Source organism: Onychomys torridus, chromosome 6, assembly GCF_903995425.1.
Source record: "Onychomys torridus chromosome 6, mOncTor1.1, whole genome shotgun sequence".
NCBI classification, from domain to species: Eukaryota; Metazoa; Chordata; class Mammalia; order Rodentia; family Cricetidae; genus Onychomys; species Onychomys torridus.
In genome coordinates, this window is record NC_050448.1 from 13,823,400 (window position 1) to 13,845,398 (window position 21,999).

Genomic DNA, 21,999 nt, shown 5'->3' on the forward strand with positions numbered 1-21,999 from the left:
ATGCCAAATTGTTCTATGCTTTTCTATCTCCTGTATCACTTAGGATGCTCAAATTGTTCTGGTACTTGTAAACACACCCCCACTTCCTTTTCTGTTAATCCAAACACTGGATGGTTGGTATATATTCTGCCTCCACAGACCATATTCAATTCTTACCATTGACATCATGGTTACTCTTCAGCTCTCTTGCCTCTGAAGCAGTTTCTGTACTAGCAGCTCATCCTAATGTCAATATGTTTCAAGTTTCATGGGATCTTTAGGCTACCAAAAACATTTAGTAGAGTGCCTTGCTCACAATGGTGCATCGTAAATGTTGAATTAAATTTTAGCTCATAGGGCACAATGTAAGGTCATATAAAACTTAAAGTGTGGCCCACAGAAGACTCCTGACCTTCCAGCTGTTGCAACACTGACATTTTCCTAATATTTTCTGTGTTTAAGTGTTGTCTTGTAGGTGTTTGGCAAATTTTTAAACTTCAAGATCTTATTTATTATTTAGCTTCTATGGAGATTGTTAATTGATGTGAACACATTTATCCTATTATGTTTGGCTCAATTTTGCTTCATATTGGAAACCTATTTCTCTGATTAGATGAAAGAAAACTAATCTATCCACGGAGATGACTAATGCCTCAGATAAAGGATGACACCATGCCTGGACAGCTGTAAAATTCCATTGTTGCATTCCATCTCCTCATAGAACATTTAGGGAAATGAATGGAAATTTGCTCAAAAGGAATATTTTATCACATACTTGACATTTAATAAAACAATAAAATAAATTGAAATTCTAGTTATTTTTTTAAAAACTGACCAGAACTTCAACACCAAAATACTGATGAACAAAAAACAAGGTTTAGAGCGAAGGTCTTTGAGAATTCTCTCATGTAACATTTTTAAGTTAGGTTTCCTTAAGGTTCTGAGAGAAAGGTGCTATTCTAACTTCATGAATTTCTATGAAGATGTTACATTTAAATCTGGCAAAATTGATCCACAAAATATCTTGCAAATTTAATTAATTTTTAAGTACAATTATAATACATTTCTTTTAAGAGTTTATTTAAATTTACAGACTAACTAAATTGTATTATTTTCATTTCTTTTTAATTTTTGAAATTAAAATGTAATTGCATTATTTTCTTCTTTCCTCTCCCAACCCTTTGCTCTCTCTCAAATCATAGCCTCTGGCTTTGCATGTGCATATGTTTATGGAGGTATGTGCATGTGAGTGTTGGGGCACGTGGAGATCAGAGGCATTAGAGCTCCGTGGAGCTGGAGTTACAGGTGGTTGTAAGCCATGTGACATGGTTGCTGGGAAACAAGCTAGGGTCCTCTGGAAGAAAATTACTTCTAACCACTGAGCCGTCTCTCCAACCCTTCTTTTCATTTCTTAAACTGACAAATACAAATATTAACAGCATATTTTCCAAATGAGCCAAGCATCGACTGGTCAGAACACCTCAATTTATTAATATATTCTTTATCAGGGTTCTCCAGAGAAGCAGTCCCATCGATACATTTATAAAAAGGCTGACACTGTCTGTCTTTCACCACCCCACAGTCCAGATAGCTACAGTCTCAGTATGAAACCATGCATTATAACCAGCAGATCAGAAGGCAGACTCTCAAAAGACCTCTTGGGCAGAGAGAAAACCAAACATTTCTGAAAGTCAAAAATACCACATCCTTTTCCCTGGTGTGCAAGACATTTACTTTTTTGGTTATGTTTTGCTTTAATTTATGAGAATGATTCCTTGCCTCATTATTGAGTTACTGAAGCATTCATAAATGCAAGTCAGACACTGAGTAGATGATGGTAAAAGTGGGGAAAAAATAAACCAAATGAAATTTAGCTTAATTATGCATTAAAATGTGCTTATGAATGCACAGTTCAAACACAAAATACATTATGTATGAGACTGAGTTACATTACTACTTTGATGTCAAAACCAAAATGTCCCAGAGTTCACAGGTGGGGTTGTTATTAAACACAAAAACTCCAAGACTGATTATTCTTGATAATAATTACATTTTAAATTTATCATAACTTTTATGAAAAAAATCCTATTTTCCACCTAAATCTTTGACTGCTATAATCTGTGACTACATATATTTTATTAAAGTTACATGCCATGATTTTAAATCAACAGTCTCTAAATCTTGGGGAACAGCTATCTCTTAGCGATCTCTGGAAATCTGGGGTTGTCACAATTACTTCATTTTCATGTCAATGCAACAAAATACCTGGCGAAGCAACTCAGTGAAGGGAGAGTGTACTTAGGCTCACAGCTCAAGTACACAGACTATCACAGTGCTGTGCTGGCTAGTTTTATGTCAGCTCGACACACATATAGTCATTGGGGAAGAAGGAACCTTAATTGAGAAAATGTCACCACCAGACTGGCCTGTGGGTAAGCCTGTGGGGAATTTTGTTGAGTTATGATTGATGTAGGAGAGTCCAGCTCTCTATGGGAGGTGCTACCCCTGGGCTGTTAGTCCTGGGTGCTATCAGAAAGCAGGCTGAGCAAGCCATGAGGAGCAAGTCAGTAAGCAGCACTCCTCAAATTTCAAGGCCCACCTCCAGTGGCCTTGAAGCAGGCCAAGCAGGTTCCACAGATCTGTCTAACCTGTGACCCATGCAGCTAAGAAGAGATATGAATGTACCCAAATGCAAAATCATCAGTTTATTTAAGGCATTGTAGCAGTTTTTGCATTTTTATTTTACATTTCAATTTATCTCAGTAGGGAGAAGGTACATATGTCACAGTGTGAATAGGGAGTCAGAACTTGCAGAAGTCATTTTTGCCCTTCTACCCTGTGGGTTCCAGGAATGAAACACAGGTCATTAGGCTTGATGGCAAGCACTTTTACCTCCTGAGCTAGCTTACTGGCTTTGCAATATTTTTAAACAAGTCTATTGTGCAGTTCTCAAAGATCAACTTTATAGACAAAAGCATCATGCCTCAGTATGAATGGAGACCCCTGTATGACCTCCCCAAACCAACCTGGGACCCAGCCTGTGAGAAACAGTTCCTTTTCAAGACAGCAGGGATTAGGGGTCTGGCATCAGACTTCCATGTGCTAGGTAACTTTCAAATGTTGTTTTAGTAAATGGCAAACCTCAGTTTGCAGAAGAGGACTGCAGCTCTTTTAGGGGTCCAGGTGGCTTGAACCCGTGGAGGCTGGAGATTGTACTCCCAGGGAAGGAAAAAAGACTGCAGGGTGAGAGGGTTTTAAAAGCAAAAAGGGCCAGCAATCATTTGTAGTCCTTCATTTAAGGCATTAAATGAAAGAATATACTTATTCATTCATTAGCTATTCATTATCTAAAAATTGCCACAAAATTTGCATCTTAACACACACTTATCTTAGAAAATGGATGTGGGTCAGTAATCAGGGCACAAGCTATTCAATTGTTTTAAGAACATATGGTAAATGGTCATTTATTTAAAAAAAATAAGCTGGTGAACATCAGTAAGAAAATCAAGTCTGCACAGCTGAGTCATGGCTTGCCTACTTCTCAAGCCCAGCTCTCCTCTATAGATGTAGCGCTCTCAGGAATTTCCCCTTCCCCCCAAATCTAATCTGTGATAATGAGTGACCCAGGAAGTATTTCTCATCCCAGCCACACAGCCCTGTGTTGTAGAAGCTTTGTTCTGGGTATCATGAACAGAAGTCCAACTTCTCCATCTCCGGGGCTCCACTCAGGATCAGAGGCTGTGCCCCATGCACACTAGATGGAGAATGTGGAGGCCACACATGAGGGACAAGATGAGAAGCCCAAGGCTGCTTCTCCTTCCTCTGTGAGAAGGGTTCAGCCCCAGGTCTGCTCAGTGGTTTTGAGGTCAGAAGCAAGGGGCTAACTGAGAACTGACTGTCGGAACACAGAAAGTTCCATGTTTAAGTGGTTTTGATGAGGATGTGGCTTAAGAATCGGAAGGACTGAGCACCCCAAGTTGGCTCCATGTTCCCTGCCACTTGTTCTCTCACTTTGCCACCCAGATCAGAAAGGCTGTGACAGTGAAGCCCAACGGTAGCCATGTAACTGGAGATTTCCTGTGTCCCAGCCTGCCAGAAGACGGGGCAAACCTCTCCCACCCACATCCCCCAAATAAACACACAGAGACTTATATTACTTGAAAAACTGTATGGCCATGGCAGGCTTCTTGCTATCTGTTCTTATATTCTAAATTAACCCATTTCCAAAAATCTGGTATTTATACCTTATTAGTTTTCACTTAACTATGAAATGTGATTTATTAAGCCATAAATGTTCCTCACTCCCTGTATATTACATAGTCAACTTCGTATTTCAGTTTGATCATAACCAAGATACCTTCTTTCATTTGTTCTACATTTATAAAACTAAAAAATAAGCATATCTTTTATATTAACATTAACCTGAAACTGTACTACATGAAAATTAAGGTCCTTGGTAGGAAAATCAGCAGCAATCCAGCAATTAAATTATCACTGGTCAGACACAAACTTTAAAGAATACAGAGTATGCTGATAAGGAAGGATAAGGAGAATTCCTCAAAAGAGTGTCAAAAGATTACCACAGTTTCAACATATTCCACATTGCTGTGTGGAAGCAGCCATGGTCCCCAAACCATTTCTCTGCATGAAAACATGGAGTTATTTCCATTCAGAGAGATGATTCAACTTTTTTTTTAAAGATTTATTTATTTATTATGTATACAGTGTTCTGCCTGCATATATGGCTGCAGGCCATAAGAGAGCACCAGATCTCATTACAGATGGTTGTGAGCCACCATGTGGTTGCTGGATATTGAATTCATGACCTTTGGAAGAGCAGTCAGTGCTCTTAAACTCTGAGCCATCTCTCCCGCTCATGATTCAACTTTTATCACTCATATTCTTAATATATGATAAGAAAACTAACTTCCATTTCAGTATCCTATCTCAAAAAAAAAAAAAAAAAAGATCAAGGCATGCATCATTAGCCCATTTTTCTGGGGCTATAACAAAATATTAGAGGCTAGATTTTTTTCCCTCAAACAGGGTTTCTCTGTGTAAGGGATTTACTTGGCTCAGAATTTGGAGGCTGAAAGTCTCAGAGCAGGAAGCTCCATCTTCTCAGTGCCTGCTGGGGAATCCCTTGGCTTGCAGAACAGAAAGGGAAACAGCTCTGTGCAGACAGGACAGGAACATATGTGGCCTGGTTTTACAACAATTCATTCTTATGAGAGCTACCTGGGATTTGCAATGCTGCAAATCCTTCCCAGGAAAGCAATCAAATCACTCGCTAATAGACCCCACTTTTAAAAATTTCGTATTGGCGTACGCTGATTACATATAGCAATGTATTTCATTATGGCCTTTCAATGCATGTACAAATGATAATTTTAACCCCCATTTCTCTATTGTCCTCCCATTCCCACCAATCTCTGTCTTCCCAAATCATCTCTCTTCTATTTTAATATCTGTTTTAATATTGTCGCTATTTGTTTGTGGTGGCCTAATGAATTTTTTCATATGTTTTCCTTTTATTGAAAAATACATTCTTTTCTCATACAATATATCCTGATTATAGTTATCCCTCCCTTCACTCCTTCCAGTTCATCCTCACCTCACCTCACCTCCAGATCCTTTCACTTACTGTCTCTCATTAGAAAAGAATAGGCTGCTGGGCGGTGATGGCGCACACCTTTAATCCCAGCACTTGGGAGGCAGAGGCAGGTGGATCTCTGTGAGTTCAAGGCCAGCCTGGTCTACAGAATGAGATCTAGGACAGCCTCCACAGATACACAGAGAAACCCTGTCTCAAAAAACAAACAAACAAAAAAAGAACAGGCTCTGAAAGATAATAACCAAACATAACAAAATAAGATATAATAAGATGAAGAAAAAAAACCCTACCATATCAAAGTTGGACAAGGCAGCCCACCAGGAGGAAAACAGTCCCAAGAGCAGGCACAAGAGTCAGAGACCCAATTGTTCTCAGTCAGGAGTCCCATAAAAGTACTAAGCTAATAGCTATAATATAAACACAGAGAATTGTTGTAGACCCATGTAGGCCCTGCACTTGCTGCTTCTGTCTCTGTGAGCTCCTATGCACCTTGCTTAGTTGATTCAAAGGATGTCCTCCATTCCCTCTGGAATTTACAAGCTTTGCACTGCCTCTACAAAGAGATTCCCTAAATCTCTGAGGGGAAGGATTTGATGGAGACCTACAATTTAAACTCTCTTTCCATATAATGTGAGGGTGAGGGCTCCATATAGGCATCAGCTTGAATTCTTGATGTTCAATGAGTTGTGTGGATGTTGTCCTTGGCAATTTGGTCCCATTGTCAGTTTACAGAGAACAACCCTTTGTCTTAGCAATAGTTGGGTTGTTTGGGAATTTCTATGGGAACTCCTTGGCCAATAACTCCATTCAGTGCAACTTAGCCTACCACTAGAAGCATCATCTGGCTACAAGATAGCCATTTGAGACTCCATATCCCCCATTACTAGAAGTCCTCATTAGGATCACCCTAATAGATTATAGGAAGTTTCCATTGCAGTAAATTTCCACAACACTGTCTAAGTATCACCCACCCCAACTATAGCTATCTCTCCCTACATTCTCTCCCTCCACCATATCTCCCCTGACATTTGATCATCTCACTCCATCTCACCCAAGCCCAGACTTCCCATAAAATCAGTTCTATTCCCCCATCCCAGGGAGATACCTACACCCTCCTAGAGACCTCCTTTTTACTTAACCTATCTGGATCTAAGAATTGTAGCTTGGTTATCATTTACTTAATAGCTAATATCCACTTATAACTGAATACATACCATTTTTGTCTTTCTGGGTATGGGTTACCTCAATCACTAAGGATTATTTTTTCTAGTTCTAGTCATTTGCCAGAAAATTTCATTATGTCATTTTTTCCACCACTGAGTAATACTCCATTGTGTAAATATACCACATTTTATTTACCCTTTCTTCTGTTGTGGGACATCTAGGTTGTTTCCAGTTTCTAGATGTTATGAATAAAGGCACAATGAACAAGGATAAGCAAGTGTCCTTGCATTAGGATGGAGTGTCCTTTGGGAATAAGCCCAAGAGTAGTATAGCTGGATCTTGAAGTAGATCAAGTCCCAATTTTTTGAGGAACCTCCTCACTGATTTCCAAAGTGGCTATATAAGTTTGCACTCCCACCAGCAATGGAGTAGTGTTCCCCTTGCTCCACATCCTCTCCTGCATGAGCTATCACTTGTATTATTGATCTTAGGCATTCTGACAAGTGTAAGATGGAATCTCAGAGTCATTTTGATTTGCATTTCCCTGATGGTTAAGAATATTGAACATCTCCTTAAATGTTTCTTGGCCATTTGGGATTCTTCTGTTGAGAATTCTCTGTCTAGATCTGTACCCCATTTTTCAATTGGATTATTTGAGGGTTTTTTGGTGTCTAGTTTCTTTAGTTCTGTATATACTTTAGATATCAGCCCTTTGTCAGATGTGGGATTGGTGAAGATCTTTTCCCATTCTGTATACTTTTTGTTCTATTGATGATGTCCTTTGCCTTACAGAAGTTTTTCAGTTTCATGAGGTCCTATTTCTTAATTGTTGATCTTAGTGCCTGCTCAATGGGTGTTCTGTTCAGAAAGTTGTCTCCTGTGCCAATGATTTGATTTCCAGGCTATCCTCCACTTTCCATTCTATCATGTTCATTGTATCTGGTTTTATGTTGTCTTTGTTCCACTTGGACTTGAATTTGTGCAGGGTGGTAAATATTTACATTCTTCTACAAGCAAACATCTAGTTTGACCAGCACCATTAGTTGAAGATGTTGTCTTTGTTCCAGTGAGTATTCCTGGATTCTTTACAAAAAATCGGGTGTCCATATGTGTGTGAATTTATGTCTGGTCTTCATTAAATTCACTCAGTATGACTTTTTTTCTAGTTCTATCCATTTGCCTGCAAATTTCATGTCACTTTTTAAAATAGCTGAGTAATACTCTATTGTAGAAATGTACCTAAAATTCTTTTTCAGTCTTCTGAGGGACATCTAGGTTGTTTTCAGTTTCTGGCTGTTATGAATAAAGCCACAATGAACAGAGTTGAGCAAGTGTCCTTATGAAGGGGTTTATCAAGTGCCCGGTCAATATGTCTGTTTTTCTGCCAGTATCATGCAGATTTTATTACTATTAGCTCTGTAATATAGCTTGATATCAAGAGTGGTGGCACATTCAACAGTTCTTTTATTGTTCAAAATTCTTTTAGCTATCTTGACCTTTTGTTTTTCTATATGAGGTTAAGAATTGTCTTTTCAAGGTCTGTAAAGAATTATGTTAAAATTTTGATGAGGATTATGTTAAATCTGTAGATTGTTTTATGTAAGATGGCAATTTTTACTATGTTAATCCTATTGATCCATGAGCCTGGGAGATCTTTTAATCTTCTGATATCTTCTTTAACTTCTTTCTTTAAAGACTCAAAACTTTTATCATACAAGTCTTTCACTTGCTTGGTTAGATTTACCCCAGGATACTTTATATTATTTAAGGCTGTTGTGAAAGGTGTGGTTTCACTGACTTTTTCTCAGTCCCTTTGTAATTTGTATGTAGGAGGACTGCTGGGTTTTTTGTTTTGCCTTGTTCTTTAATTAATCTTGGATCCAGCCATTTTATCAACTTTGTCAACTGCAGGTATTCTTTGGTGGAATTTTCAGTGTCATTCATGTATACTATGATATCATCTGTAAATAATGATGCTTTGACTTCTTCCTTTCCAATTTCTATCCCCTTGATCTCATTCAGTTGTCTTAATGTTCTAGCTAAAGTTTCAAGTACTATATTGAATAGATGTAGAGGGAGTGGACAACTTTGTCTTATCCTGATTTTAATGAAATTGCTTTGAGTTTCTCTCAATTCATTTCATGTTGGCTATAGGATTGCTGTAAACTGTCTTTATTGTGTTTAGATACCTTCCTTGTATCCCTAATATCTCCAGGATTTTTTTTAGATTTTATTTTTTATAATTTAATTTAATTTTACATATCAGCCAAGGAATCCCCTGACCTCCCTCCTCCTGTCCCCTGCCCTCCCCTCAATCCACCCCCCATTCCCATCTCCTCCAGGGCAAGGACTCCTCTGGGGATCCAGCTCAACCTGGTAGATTCAGTCCAGGCAGGTCCAGTCCCTTCCTCCCTTCACTCAGGCCAAGCAAAGTGTCCCTGCATAGGCCCCAGGCTCCAAACACCCAGCTCATGCACTAAGGAGAGGTCCAGGTCCCACTGCCAGGAGGCCTCCCAAACAGTTCAAGCTAATCAACTGTCTCACTTATCCAGAGGGCCTGATCCAGTTGGAGGCTCCTCAGCTATTGGTTCATAGTTCATGTGTTTCTACTAGTTTGGCTATTTGTCCCTGTGCTTTTTCCAATCATGGTCTCAATAATTCTCGCTCATACAATCCCTCCTCTTTCTCACTACTGGACACCCGGAGCTCCACCTGGGGCCTGGCCATGGCTCTCTGCATCCATTTCCATCAGTCATTGAATGAGAGTTCTACCACTACAGTTAGGTTGTTTGGCCATTTGATCACCAGAGTAGTTAAGTTCAGGTTTTCACTTGGCCATTGCCAGTAGTCTATTATGGAGGTATCTTTGTGGATTTCTGGGGACCTCTCTAGCATTTTGCTTCTTCCTATTCCCATGGGATATTCATTTATCATGGTCTCAAATTCCTTGTTTTCTCTCTCTGTTCTTGATCAAGTTGGGATCTCCCGCTCGCCTAAGCTCTCTTTCCCTGGACCCTTGCCCTTCATTACCCACCCCCTCACATTGTTTGCTCATGTAGATCAAATCCATTTCTTTGTCATTGGACAATACCTGTGTCTTTCTTAAGGCCCTCTTTACTAGGTAGCCTCCCTGGAGTTGTGAGTAGCAGTCTAGTCATCCTTTGTTTTACATCTAGTAGCCTCCTGTGAGTGAGTACATACCATGTTTGTCTTTCTGAGTCTGGGTTAACTCACTCAGAATCATTTTTTCTAGATCCATCCATTTGCCTGCAAACCTCATGAATTCATTGTTTTTCTCTGCTGAGTAGTACTCCATTGTGTATATGTACCACATTTTTTTTTTAGCCATCTTCAGTTGAAGGGTATCTAGGTTGTTTCCAGGTTCTGGCAATTACAAACATTGCTGATATGAACATAGCTGAGCATGTGCCCTTCTATGATTGAGCATTCCTTGGGTATATTCCCAAGAGTGGTATAGCTGGGTTTGGGGGGGGGGGGGGGAGATGGATTCTCAGTTTTCTAAGAAAGCACCATATTGATTTCCAAAGTTGATGTACAAGTTTCCATTCCCACCAGCAGTGGAGGAGCATAAGCTTTCTTTAATGTTTTTTATCTTAGCCATTCTGACAGGTGTAAGATGGTATCTCAGAGTCATTTGATTTGCATTTCCCTGATGATTAGGGATGTTGAGCAATTCCTTAAATCTCTTTCAGCCATTTGAACTTCCTCTGTTGAGAATTCTCTGTGTAGCTCTACAGCCCATTTCTTAATTGAACTGTTTGGCATTTTGATGTCTAATTTCTTCCATTCATTATATATTCTGGATATGAGCCTTCTGTCAGATGTGGGGTTGGTGAAAATCTTTTTCCATTTTGTAGGCTCTCACTTTGTCTTATTGACTGTGTCATTTGCTCTACAAAAGCTTCTCAGTTTCAAGAGGTTCCATTAATTGTTTCTCTCAATGTCTGTGATACTGGTGTTATATTTAGGAAGAGATCTCCAGTGCCAATGTTTTCACGAGTACTTCCTACTTTCTCTTCTATCAAGTTTAGTATAACTAGATTTATGTTGAAGTCTTTGATCCACTTGGACTTAAGTTTTGTGCACCATGAAAGATATGGATCTATTTGCAATCTTCTACATATTGACATCCAGTTATACCATCACCATTTATTGATGCTTTTTTTTTCTATTGTACAGTTTTGGCTTCTTTGTCAAAAATTATATGTTCATAGGTGTGCAGATTAATGTCAAGGCCTTCAATTTGATTCCATAGGTCAACATGTTGGTTTTTATGCCAGTACCAAGCTGTTTTTATTACTATAGCTCTATATAGTAGAGCTTGAGGTAAGGGATCATGATGCCTCCAGAGGTTGTTTAATTGTACAGGATTCTTTTGGCTATCCTGGGTTTTTTTTTGTTTTTCCATATGAAGTTGAGTATTTTTCTTTCCAGGTCTGTGAAGAATTGTGTTGGTATTTTGATGGGGATTGCATTGAATCTGTTGATTGTTTTTGGTAAGATCGCCATTTTTACTATGTTAATCCTGCCTATCCATGAGCATGGGAGATCTTTCCATTTTCTGGCATCTTCTTCAATTTCTTTTTTCAGGGACTTAAATTTCTTGTCATATAGGTCCTTCACATGCTTAGTTAGAGTAACCCCAAGGTATTTTATATCATTTGTGGCTATTGTAAAGGGTGATGTATCTCTGATTTCCTTCTCAGCCTGTTTGTAAATTATATATAGGAGGGCTACTGATTTTTTTGAGTTGATCGTGTATCCTGCTACATTGCTGAAGGTTTTTATTAGCTGTATCAGTTCCTTGGTTGAATTTTTGGGGTCACACACATATAGTATCATGTCATCTACAAATAGGGAAAGCTTGACTTCTTCCTTTCCAATTTGTATCCCCTTAATCTCCTTATGTTGTTTTATTGCTCTGGCTAGAACTTCAAGTACTATATTGAATAAGTATGGGGAGAGTGGACAGCCTTGCCTTGTTCCTGACTTCAGTGGAATCACTTTGAATTTCTCTCCATTTAATTTGATGTTGGCTGTTGACTTGCTGTAAATTGCCTTTATTATGTTTAGTTATGTTCCCTGTATTCCTGATCTCTCCAAGACCTTTATCATGAAGGGGTGTTGGAATTTCTCAAATGCCTTTTCAGCATCTAGTGAGATGATCATGTGATTTTTTTTCTTTCAGTTTGTTTATATGGTATATTAAATTGACAGACTTTCATATGTTGAACCACCCTTGCATCCCTGGAATGAAGCCTACTTGATCATGGTGGATAATTGTTTTGATGTGTTCTTGGAGTCTATTTGCCAGTATTTAATTGAGTATTTTTGCATCAATGCTCCTGAGGGAGATTGGTCTGTAGTTTTCTTTCTTTGTTGCATCTTTGTTTGGCTTAGGAATCAGGGTAATTGTGGCCTCATAGAAGGAGTTTGGTAATGTTCCTTCTGTTTTTATTGTGTGGAACAATTTAAAGAGTATTGGCATTAAATCTTCTTTGAAGATCTCGTACAATTCTGCACTAAAACCATCTGGTCCTGGGCTTTTTTTGGTTGGGAGACTTTTAATGACTGATTCTATTTCCTTTGGGGTTATTGGACTATTTAAATAGTTTATCTGGTCTTGATTTAACTTAGGTATATGGTACCTATCCAGAAAATTATCCATTTCTTTTAGATTTTCCAGTTTTGTGGAGTAGAGGTTTTTGAAGTAGGACCTGATGATTCTCTGGATTTCCTCATTGTCTGCTGTTATGTCTCCCTTTTCATTTCTGATTTTGTTAATTTGGATGCTCTCTCTCAGCCTTTTGGTTAGTTTGGATAAGGGCTTGTCTATCTTGTTGATTTTCTCAAATAACCAACTCTTGGTTTCATTAATTTATTGTATTGTTCTCTTAAGTCACAAGTGTGAGATTTCTCCAAATTCTTTATGTGGGCATTTAGTACTATGAATTTCCCTCAGCACTGCTTTCATAGTGTCCCATAAGTTTGGGTATGTGGTGTATTTGTTTTCCTTGATCTATAGGAAGTCTTTAAGTTCTTTATTTCTTTCTTAACCCATTGGTGATTCATTTGAGCATTATTCAGTTTCCATGAGATTGTAGATTTTCTGTAGTTTTTGTTGTTGAAATCTAACTTTAAACCACAGTGGTCTGATAGAACACAGGATATTATTCCAATTGTCTTGTATCTGTTTAGATTTGCTTTGTGGACAAGTATGTGGTTGATTTTAGAGAAAGTTCCATGGGGTTCTGAGAAGAAGGTATATTCTTTTTTGTTAGGATGGAATGTTCTATGGATATCGATTAAGTCCATTTGAGTCATAATATCAGTTATGTCCTTTATTTCTCTGTTAAATTTTGATTTGGCAGATCTGTCCAGTGGTAAGAGTGGAGTGCTGAAGTCTCTCACTATTAATGTATGGGGTTTTATGTGTGATTTAAACTTTAGTAATGTTTCTTTTCCATTTGTGGGTGCCCTTGTGTTTGGGGCATAAATGTTCAGAATTGAAACTTCATCTTGGTGGATCTTTCCTGTGATGAGTATGCAATGCCCTTTTTAATCTCTTTGGATTGATTTTTAGTTTGAAGTCTATTTTGCTAGATATTAGGATGGCTACACCCACTTGTTTCTAAAGACCATTTGATTGGAAAGACTTTCCCAAGCCTTTTATTCTTAGATAGTGTCTATCTTTGAATTTGAGGTGTGTTTTCGTATCCATTCTGTTAGCCTGTGTCTTTTTATAGGTGAATGAAGTCCATTGATATTAAGGGATATTAATGACCAGTGATTCTTCGTTCCTGTTATTTTTTGTTCATATTGTGTGTGTACTTCTCTTCTTTGGGGTTTACTGCTGTGGTGTTATCTATTGCCTGTGTTTTCATGGGTGTATCTCACTTCCTTAGGTTGGAATTTTCCTTCTAGTGCTTTCTGTAGGGCTGGGTTTGTGGATAAGTATTGTTTAAATCTGGTTTTGTCTTGGAATGTCTTGTTCACTCTGTCTATGATGATTGAAAGTTTACTGGGTATATTAGCCTAGGCTGGCATGCATGGTCTCTTAGTGTCTGCATTACATCTGTCCAGGTCCTTCTGGCTTTCAAAGTCTCCATTAAAAAATCGGGTGTTATTCTGATGGGTTTGCCCTTATAAGTTACTTGGCCTTTTTCCTTTGTTGCTCTTAATATTCTTTCTTTATTCTGTACATTTAGTTATTTAATTATTATATGCCAATGGGACTTTTTGTGGGGTTTAGTCTGTTTGGTGTTCTATAGGCTTCTTATATCTTCATAGGCATTTCCTTCTTTAAGTTGGGAAAGTTTTCTCCTATGATCTTGTTGAATATATTTTCTGTGCCTTTGAGTTGGTATTCTTCTCCTTCCTCTATCCCTATTATTCATAGTTTGGTCTTTTCATGGTGTCCCAGATTTCTTGGACATTTTGTGTTATAATTTTTTTGGCATTGGTGTTGTCTTTGACTGATGAATCCATTTCCTCTATTATATCATCTACATCAGAGATCCTCTCTTCCATGTCTTATATTCTGTTGGTTATGCTTGCATCTGTGTTTCCTGTTCATTTACTCAGATTTTCTATTTCCAGCATTCCCTATGTTTGTGTCTTCTTCATTGTTTCTATTTCCCTTTTCAGGTCTTGGACTCTTTCCCTCACCTGTTTCACTGCTTTTTCGTGGTTTTCTTTAAGGGGTTTATTGTTTTCTTCTGCTTTGTTTGCCTTTTCCTTGAGTTTCTTTATAGAGTTCTTCCCATTTTTTGTTTGACTTTTCATTTTCTTTATTGATTTCCTCCACTTTTTTGTTTAACTTTTCCTTAATTTCATTTTTGATTTTTTTCTTTAAAAGCCTCTAGTATCTTCATGATGTTATTCTTAAGGTTGCTTTCTTCTGCTTCTTCCACATTGTGATGTTCAGGTCTTGCTGTTGGAGGAGGCCTAGGTTCTGGTGATCCTGTATTGCTCTTTATGTTGTATGTACTTCTGCCTTTATGACTGCCCATTTCCTCATAGATTCGTTCTTGGTCTTATCAGGGTTCTTGGTCCAGTCAGAGCTGACAGATTCAGTGTTTCAGAAAGCCGCTCTTAGTCCAATGTGAGGTGTCAGATTTACTTCTCAGAAAGCCACTCTTGGTATCGTCAGGGCTGGCAAATTCCCTGTCTCCTGAAATTACTCTTGGTCCATTGATGGCTCTTTGTCCAATGAGAGCTCTCTCTTTCTCTGGGCTGGGTGGGAGTTCTCTGGGCTAGATGGGAGCTCTCTGGGCCAGATCAGAGCTCTCTGGACCAGATGGGAGCTGGGGGCTGGTCTAAGTCTCAGGAAGTGGCAGGTGTCTTGGGCAGATGGGTGTGGGGGCAGGGTGTGTAGATTGCAGGGTCTGATGGGGTTGGGGTCTTGGAGAAGGAGAACCTTCCCGCAGGAACCCTGTCCACTGGTCGGCAACTGGGACCAAGTTGGGCAGGTCTTCCCTAGGAACAGCTGTTGCCCAGGGATGGGACCTAGGGGCAGGCCTCCCTGGGTATAACCCCAAATACTCACCTCTGGTTGGGATGGGAGCTCTGGGCTTGCCTCTCCAGTATTTTTATCATGAAGGGGTATTGTATTTTGACAAAGACCTTTTCTGCATCTAATTATATGAGCATTTGTTGATTTTTTTCTTTCACTTTATTGATATGGTCAATTACATTTGCTAAGTTTTGTATATTGAGCCATCTGTGCATCTCTGAGATGAAATCTTCTTGATCATAATGAATGATCTTTTTGATGTGTTCTTAGATTCTGTTTGCAAGTATATTAAGTATCTTTGCAACTATGATCATAAGGGAAATGGTCTGTAATTTTCTTTGGTCTTTATGTGGTTTGGGTATCAGGGTAACTTTGGTTTCATAATATTAATTTAGCAATGTTACTTCTGCTCCTATTTTATAGAATAATTTGAGAAGTATTGGGATAAATTCCTCTTCAAAAGTCTGGTAGAATTCTACACTAAAACTATCTGGCCCATGGCTTTTTCTGGTTGGGAGACTTTTAATGACTACTTCTCTATCACCAGGAATTATAGATCTATTTATATTTTTATCTGATATTAATTTAACTTTGGTAAGTGGTACTTATATAGAAAACTATTTCTTTTATGTATTTTTCAGTTTGTTGAAGTACAGGTTTTTAAAATATGTCTTGTGGTTCTCTGTTTTTTCTGATTATCTGTTGTTAAGTCCCTCTTCTTATTTGTGATTTTGTTAATTTGGGTATCCTCTCTCCATCTTTTAGTAGTTTCCATAAGGTTTTATATATCTTGATTTCTCAAAGAATCAACTCTTTGTTTCATTGATTCTTTGTATTGTGTTCTCTTTGTTTCTATTTTATTGATTTCAGTCCTCAATTTCATTACCTCTTACCATCTACTCCTCTTGGATGCAATTGCTCCTTTTTGTTCTAGAGCTTTCAGATGTGCTGTGAAGTTGCCAGTATGAAACCTCTCTAATTTTTAATGTAGACATTTAGTGCTATGAACTTTCCTTTTAGCACATATTTCACTGTGTGTAGTGATGTATTGTGTCCCCCAATATACTGTGTCCCCCAATAAAATTATCTGAGGATCAGAGGAAAAAGCCAGCTACTATAAGTAAACATAGAAGTCAGGCAATGGTAGCACATGCCTTTAACCCCAGCACTAACCATAGAGGTCTGGAGGTCTATACAGATAGCCAGGAAGTGACAGACCTGGGCAGGAAGAGTAAGTGATGTAGCTGGGCTGAGAGAGAAAATGAGGGAGCAGAACAGAAAGGCATATAGATGTGGGTATACAGGAAGTAGCTCTTTTTGGAGACTGAGGTGTTGGTAAGGTGAGATTAGCTTGTGGATTTTCCTATTTCCCTAACATCTCAGGTTCTCACCCCTATATCTGGCTCCATGGTTTTTATTTAATAAGATAATTTAGACTTCATCTATAATTGGCATTCCAATGATCATGGCAAGAATTCACTAAAAAGCTGCTTATGGGCTTACAGGGCCCCTGGCTCAGGCCCAAGCTACACAGCTCAGGATGGAGCTGCACATGGCTGGATCTCCACCCCACGTAGAGCTACTCTTTGGCTTTTTTTCTCCTGGTAGATGGTGGGCTCTCTCTGGATTCCCATCTTGGACTGCCACTATACTAGGTTGCTGCTTTGAAATTCCCTCAGACTTCTACTGTTCTACACAGTCAACAAACTTAGTAAGTCAATTAAGGTAATAAGGTATCTTAAAAGGAGAAGTTAGTTGAAAGAGAATTTTTGCCCATATTAAAAAATGGGAAACATTTCTACAATGGTAGGAATTTGGTCTCTGTTTCATAATACATTAGGCAGTCTGAAAATGGAACAATTTAAATGAGAGGATAATTAATGTTGATGAGATGCACATAACATCAATTATGAATATTGTTTGTTTGATCACCTTTATTTTAGCATTAAAAAGGCTAGGCTATTTGAGTGTTAAGATAAAAACTTTAGAAAAACCTGTTTAAGTGAATTATAGAGAAACATGGAACCAGACAAAAGAATTTAAAGGTGAACCTATCTCATGATTGAATTATACAGTTACAGAGAAACAGCCTTAGGTTACAAGACAGCAAAAAATGATCTAACCAGTAAGCTTTCAGGAGCTGCCAAATGCTAAAGGATATGTACAAGCTAACTGGACTCCAGTGGAAATGTTAGATTTGGGGAGAATTTAAAGAAGCCATAGTATCATATGGCATGCATTTTCCATTTGTAGAGCAGATATTAAACTTATTTATGGTCAACTTGTAATAGAAATATCCCTCAGAAATGGAAAGATTAATTACAGTCATCCTAGAGGTCAGACCACAGTTACAGTGGAGAATGTGGTGGAAAGAGGAGGCTAAAACTATTGAACAATGATGTAGGACTAGAGGTGTGGAAAATTTTCAGGATCAGCTTTATGGAGAAAGTGATTATGGTGATAGACAAAGACAATGTTTAGATGATAATGAAACTCTAATTCTATGCTGCATGGCAGCCATGAATGCATGGGACAGAATTGAGGAAGCAGGGAAGAAAACTGAATCATTCACAAAAGTTCTACAGGGCCCTAAATAATCTTTCATGAATTTCTTACAAAGCCTGTCAACAGTGGAAGAGTGTCCCCCTTGCTCCACATCTTCTCCAACATAAGCAGTCATCAGTACTTTTGACTATAGCCATTCTGACAGGTGTAAGATGGTATCTCAGAGTCATTTTGATTTGCATTTCCCTGATGACTAAGGATGTTGAGCAATTCCTTAAATGTCTTTCAGCCATTTGAGTTTCTTCTGTTGAGAATTCTCTGTTTAGCTCTATAGCCCATTTTTTAATTGGATTGTTCAATATTTTGATGTCTAGTTTCTTGAATTCTTTATATATTTTAGAGACCATACCTCTGTCAGATGTGGGGTTGGTGAAGATCTTTTCCCATTCTGTAGGTTGTTGTTTTGTCTTATTTACCATGTCTTTTGCCCTACAAAAGCTTCTCAGTTTTAGGAAGTCCCATTTATTAATTGTTGCTCTCAGTGTCTGTGACACTGGTGTTATATTTAGGAAGTGTTCCCCTGTGCCAATGTGTTAAAGACTGCTTCCTACTTTCTCTTCTATCAAGTTTAGTATAACTGGATTTACGTTGAGGTCTTTGATCCACTTGGACTTAAGTTTTGAGCATGGTGACAGATATGGATCTATTTGCAATCTTCTACACATTGACATCCAGTTATGCCAGCACTACTTATTGAAGATACTTTCTTTTTTCCATTGTATAGTTTTGGCTTCTTTGTCAAAAATCAGGTGTTCATAGGTATGCAGATTAATGTCAGGGCCTTCAATTTGACTCCATTGGTCCACATGTTAGTTTTTATGCCAGTACCAAGCTGTTTTTATTACTATAGCTGTATAGTAGAACTTGAAGTCAGGGATCATGATGCCTCCGGAGGTTGTTTTATTGTATGAATTCTTTTAGCTATCCTGGGGTGTTTTTTTTTTTTTTGTTTTTCCATATGAAATTGAGTATTTTTCTTTCCAAGTCTATAAAGAATTGTGTTGGTATTTTGATGGGGGTTGCATTGAATCTGTAGATTTCCTTGGGTAAGATTGTCATTTTTACTATGTTAGTCCTACCTATCCATGAGCATGGGAGATCTTTCCATTTTCTGATATCTTCTTCAGTTTCTTTCTTCAGAGACTTAAAGTTCTTATCATACAGGTCCTTTACTTGCTTAGTTAGAGTTACCCCAAGGTATTTTATATTATTTGTAAAGGGTGATGTGTCTCTGATTTCTTTCTCAACCCAATTATCATTTGTGTGTAGAGGGGCTACTGACTCTTGAGTTAACCAGTATCCTGCCACATAACTGAAGGAGTATATCAGCTATAAGAGTTTCCTGGTAGAATTTTGGTGGTAACTTATGTATACTATCATATCATCTGAAAATAGAAAAAGTTTGACTTCTTCCTTTCCAATTTCTATCCCTTTGACCTCCTTTTGTTGTCTTATTGCTCTGGCTAGAACTTCAAATACTATATTGAATAAATATGGGGAGAGCAGACAGCCTTGTCTTGTTTCTGATTTTACTAAAATAGCTTTGAGTTTCTCTCCATCTAATTTGATAGTGGCTGTTGGATTGCTGAAAAGTGCCTTTATTATGTTCCTTGTATTCCTGATCTCTATAGGACCTTTATCATGAAGAGATGTTGGATTTTGTCAAAGGCTTTTTCAGCATCTAAAAAGATGAGCTTGTGCTTTTTTATTTTCTTTCGGTTTGTTTATATGATGGATTACCTTGACAGATATTCATATGTTGAAACATCCTGGTATCCCTAGAATGAAGCCTACTTGGACATGGTGGATAATTTTTGGATGTGTTCTTGGATTTGGTTTGCCAGTATTTTATTGAGTATTTTTGGATCAATGTTCATGAGGGAGATTGATCTGTAATTCTCTTTCTTTGCTGCATCTTTGTGTGGTTTGGGTATCAAGGTAACTGTGGCCTCATAAAAAGAGTTTGGTAATATTCCTTCTGTTTCTATTGTATGAAACAATTTGAAGAGTATTGCAATTAGCTCTTCTTTGAAAATCTGGTAGAATTCTGTGCTGAAACCATCTGGTCCTGGGATTTTCTTTGTTGAGAATCTTTTAATGACTATTTCTATTTCCTTAGGGGTTATTGGTCTGTTTAAATAGTTTATCTGGTCTTGATTTAACTTTGGTATATGGTAGCTATCCAGAAAATTGTGCATTTCTTTCAGATTTTCCAATTTTGTGGAATACATGTTTTTGAAGTATGACTTGATGATTCTCTGAATTTCCTCATTTTCTGTTGTTATGTCTCCCTTTTCATTTCTTATTTTGTTAATTTGGATGCTCTCTCTTGCCCTCTTGCTCTCTCTGCCTTTTGGTTAATTTGGATAAGGGCTTGTCTATTTTGTTGATATTCTCAAAGAACCAACTCTTTGTTTCATTGATTCTTTGTATTATTTTCTTTGTTTCTATTTTATTGATTTCAGCCCTCAATTTGATTATTTCATGGTGTCTATTCCTCCTGAGTGAGTTTGCTTCTTTTTGTTCTAGAGCTTTCAGGTGTGCTGTTAAGTCACTAGTGTGAGATTTCTCCATCTTCCTCATGCAGGCATTTAGTGCTATGAATTTCCCTCTTAGCACTGCTTTCATAGTATCCCATAAGTTTGGGTATGTTGTACTTTCATTTTCATTGAACTCTAGGAAATCTTTGATTTCTTTCTTTATTTCTTTCTTAACCCATTGGTGATTCATTTGGGCATTATTCAGTTTCCATGCGATTGTAGGCTTTCTGTAATATTTGTTGTTGTCGAAATCTAACTTTAAACTGTGGTGGTCTGACAAAATACAGGAAGTTATTTCAGGTTTTTGTATCTACTGAGATTTGCTTTGTGACCAAGCATGTGGTCTATTTTGGAGACGGTTCCATGGGGTGCTGAGAAGAAGGTATATTCTTTTGTGTTAGAGCAGAATGTTCTGGAGATATCTATTAAGTTCATTTGAGTCATAATGTCTGGTAGTTCCCTTATTTTTCTGTTAAGTTTCTGTATGGCAGACCTGTCCATTGCTGAGTGGAGTGCTGAAATCTCCCACTACTAGTGTGTGGGGTTTGATGTGCCATTTAAACTTTAGTAATATTTCTTTTACAAATGTGGGTGCTCTTATATTTGGAGCATAAATGTTCAGAATTAAGACTTCATCTTGGTGAATTTTCCCTGTGGTAAATATGTAATGTCCTTCTCAATCTTTTTTGATTGATTTTTAGTTTGAGGTCTATTAGGATAACTACACCAACTTGCTTCTTAAGTCCATTTGAGTGGAAAGTCTTTTCCCAGCCTTTTACTCTGAGGTAGTGTCTGTCTTTGAAATTGAGGTGTGTTTCTTATATGCAGCAGAAGGATGGGTTCTGTTTTCATATCCATTCTGTTATCCTGTGCCTTTTTATAGGTGAATTGAGACCATTGATATTAATGGATATTAATGACAAGTGATTATTAATTCTTATTAATTTTTTTTTTGGTGGTAGTGTTGTGTGTTTTCCTTCTTTGGTATTTTTTGGTGTAGGGTTATCTATTGCCTATGTTTTCATGGGTGTATCTGACTTCCTTATGTTGGATTTTTTCCTTCTAATACTTTCTGTAGGGATGGATTTGTGGATTGGTATTTTTTAAATCTGGTTTATCATAAAATATTTTGTTTACTCCATCTATGTTGAGTGAGAGTTTTGATGGGTATAATAGTCTGTGTTGGCATCCGTGGTCTCTTAGTGTCTGCATAACATCTGTCCAGGACCTTCTGGCTTTCAGAGTCTCCATTGAGAAGTCAGGTGTTATACTTGATGGGTCTGCCTTTATATATTACTTGGTCTTTTTCCTTTGCAGCTCTTAATATTTTTTCTTTATTTTGTATGTATAATGGTTTGATTATTATGTGGTGAGGGGACATTTTCTTTGGACCAGTCTATTTGGTGTTCTGTAAGCTTCTTGTATCTTCATAGGCATTTCCTTCTTTAGGTCAGGAAAGTTTTCTTCTATGATTTTGTTGAATATATTTTCTGTGCCTTTGAACTCGTGTTCTTCTTCTTCAATCCCTGTTATTCTTGGGTTTGATCTTTTCATGGTATCCCAAATTTCCTGGGCATTTTGTGTTATGACTTTGTTGGTTT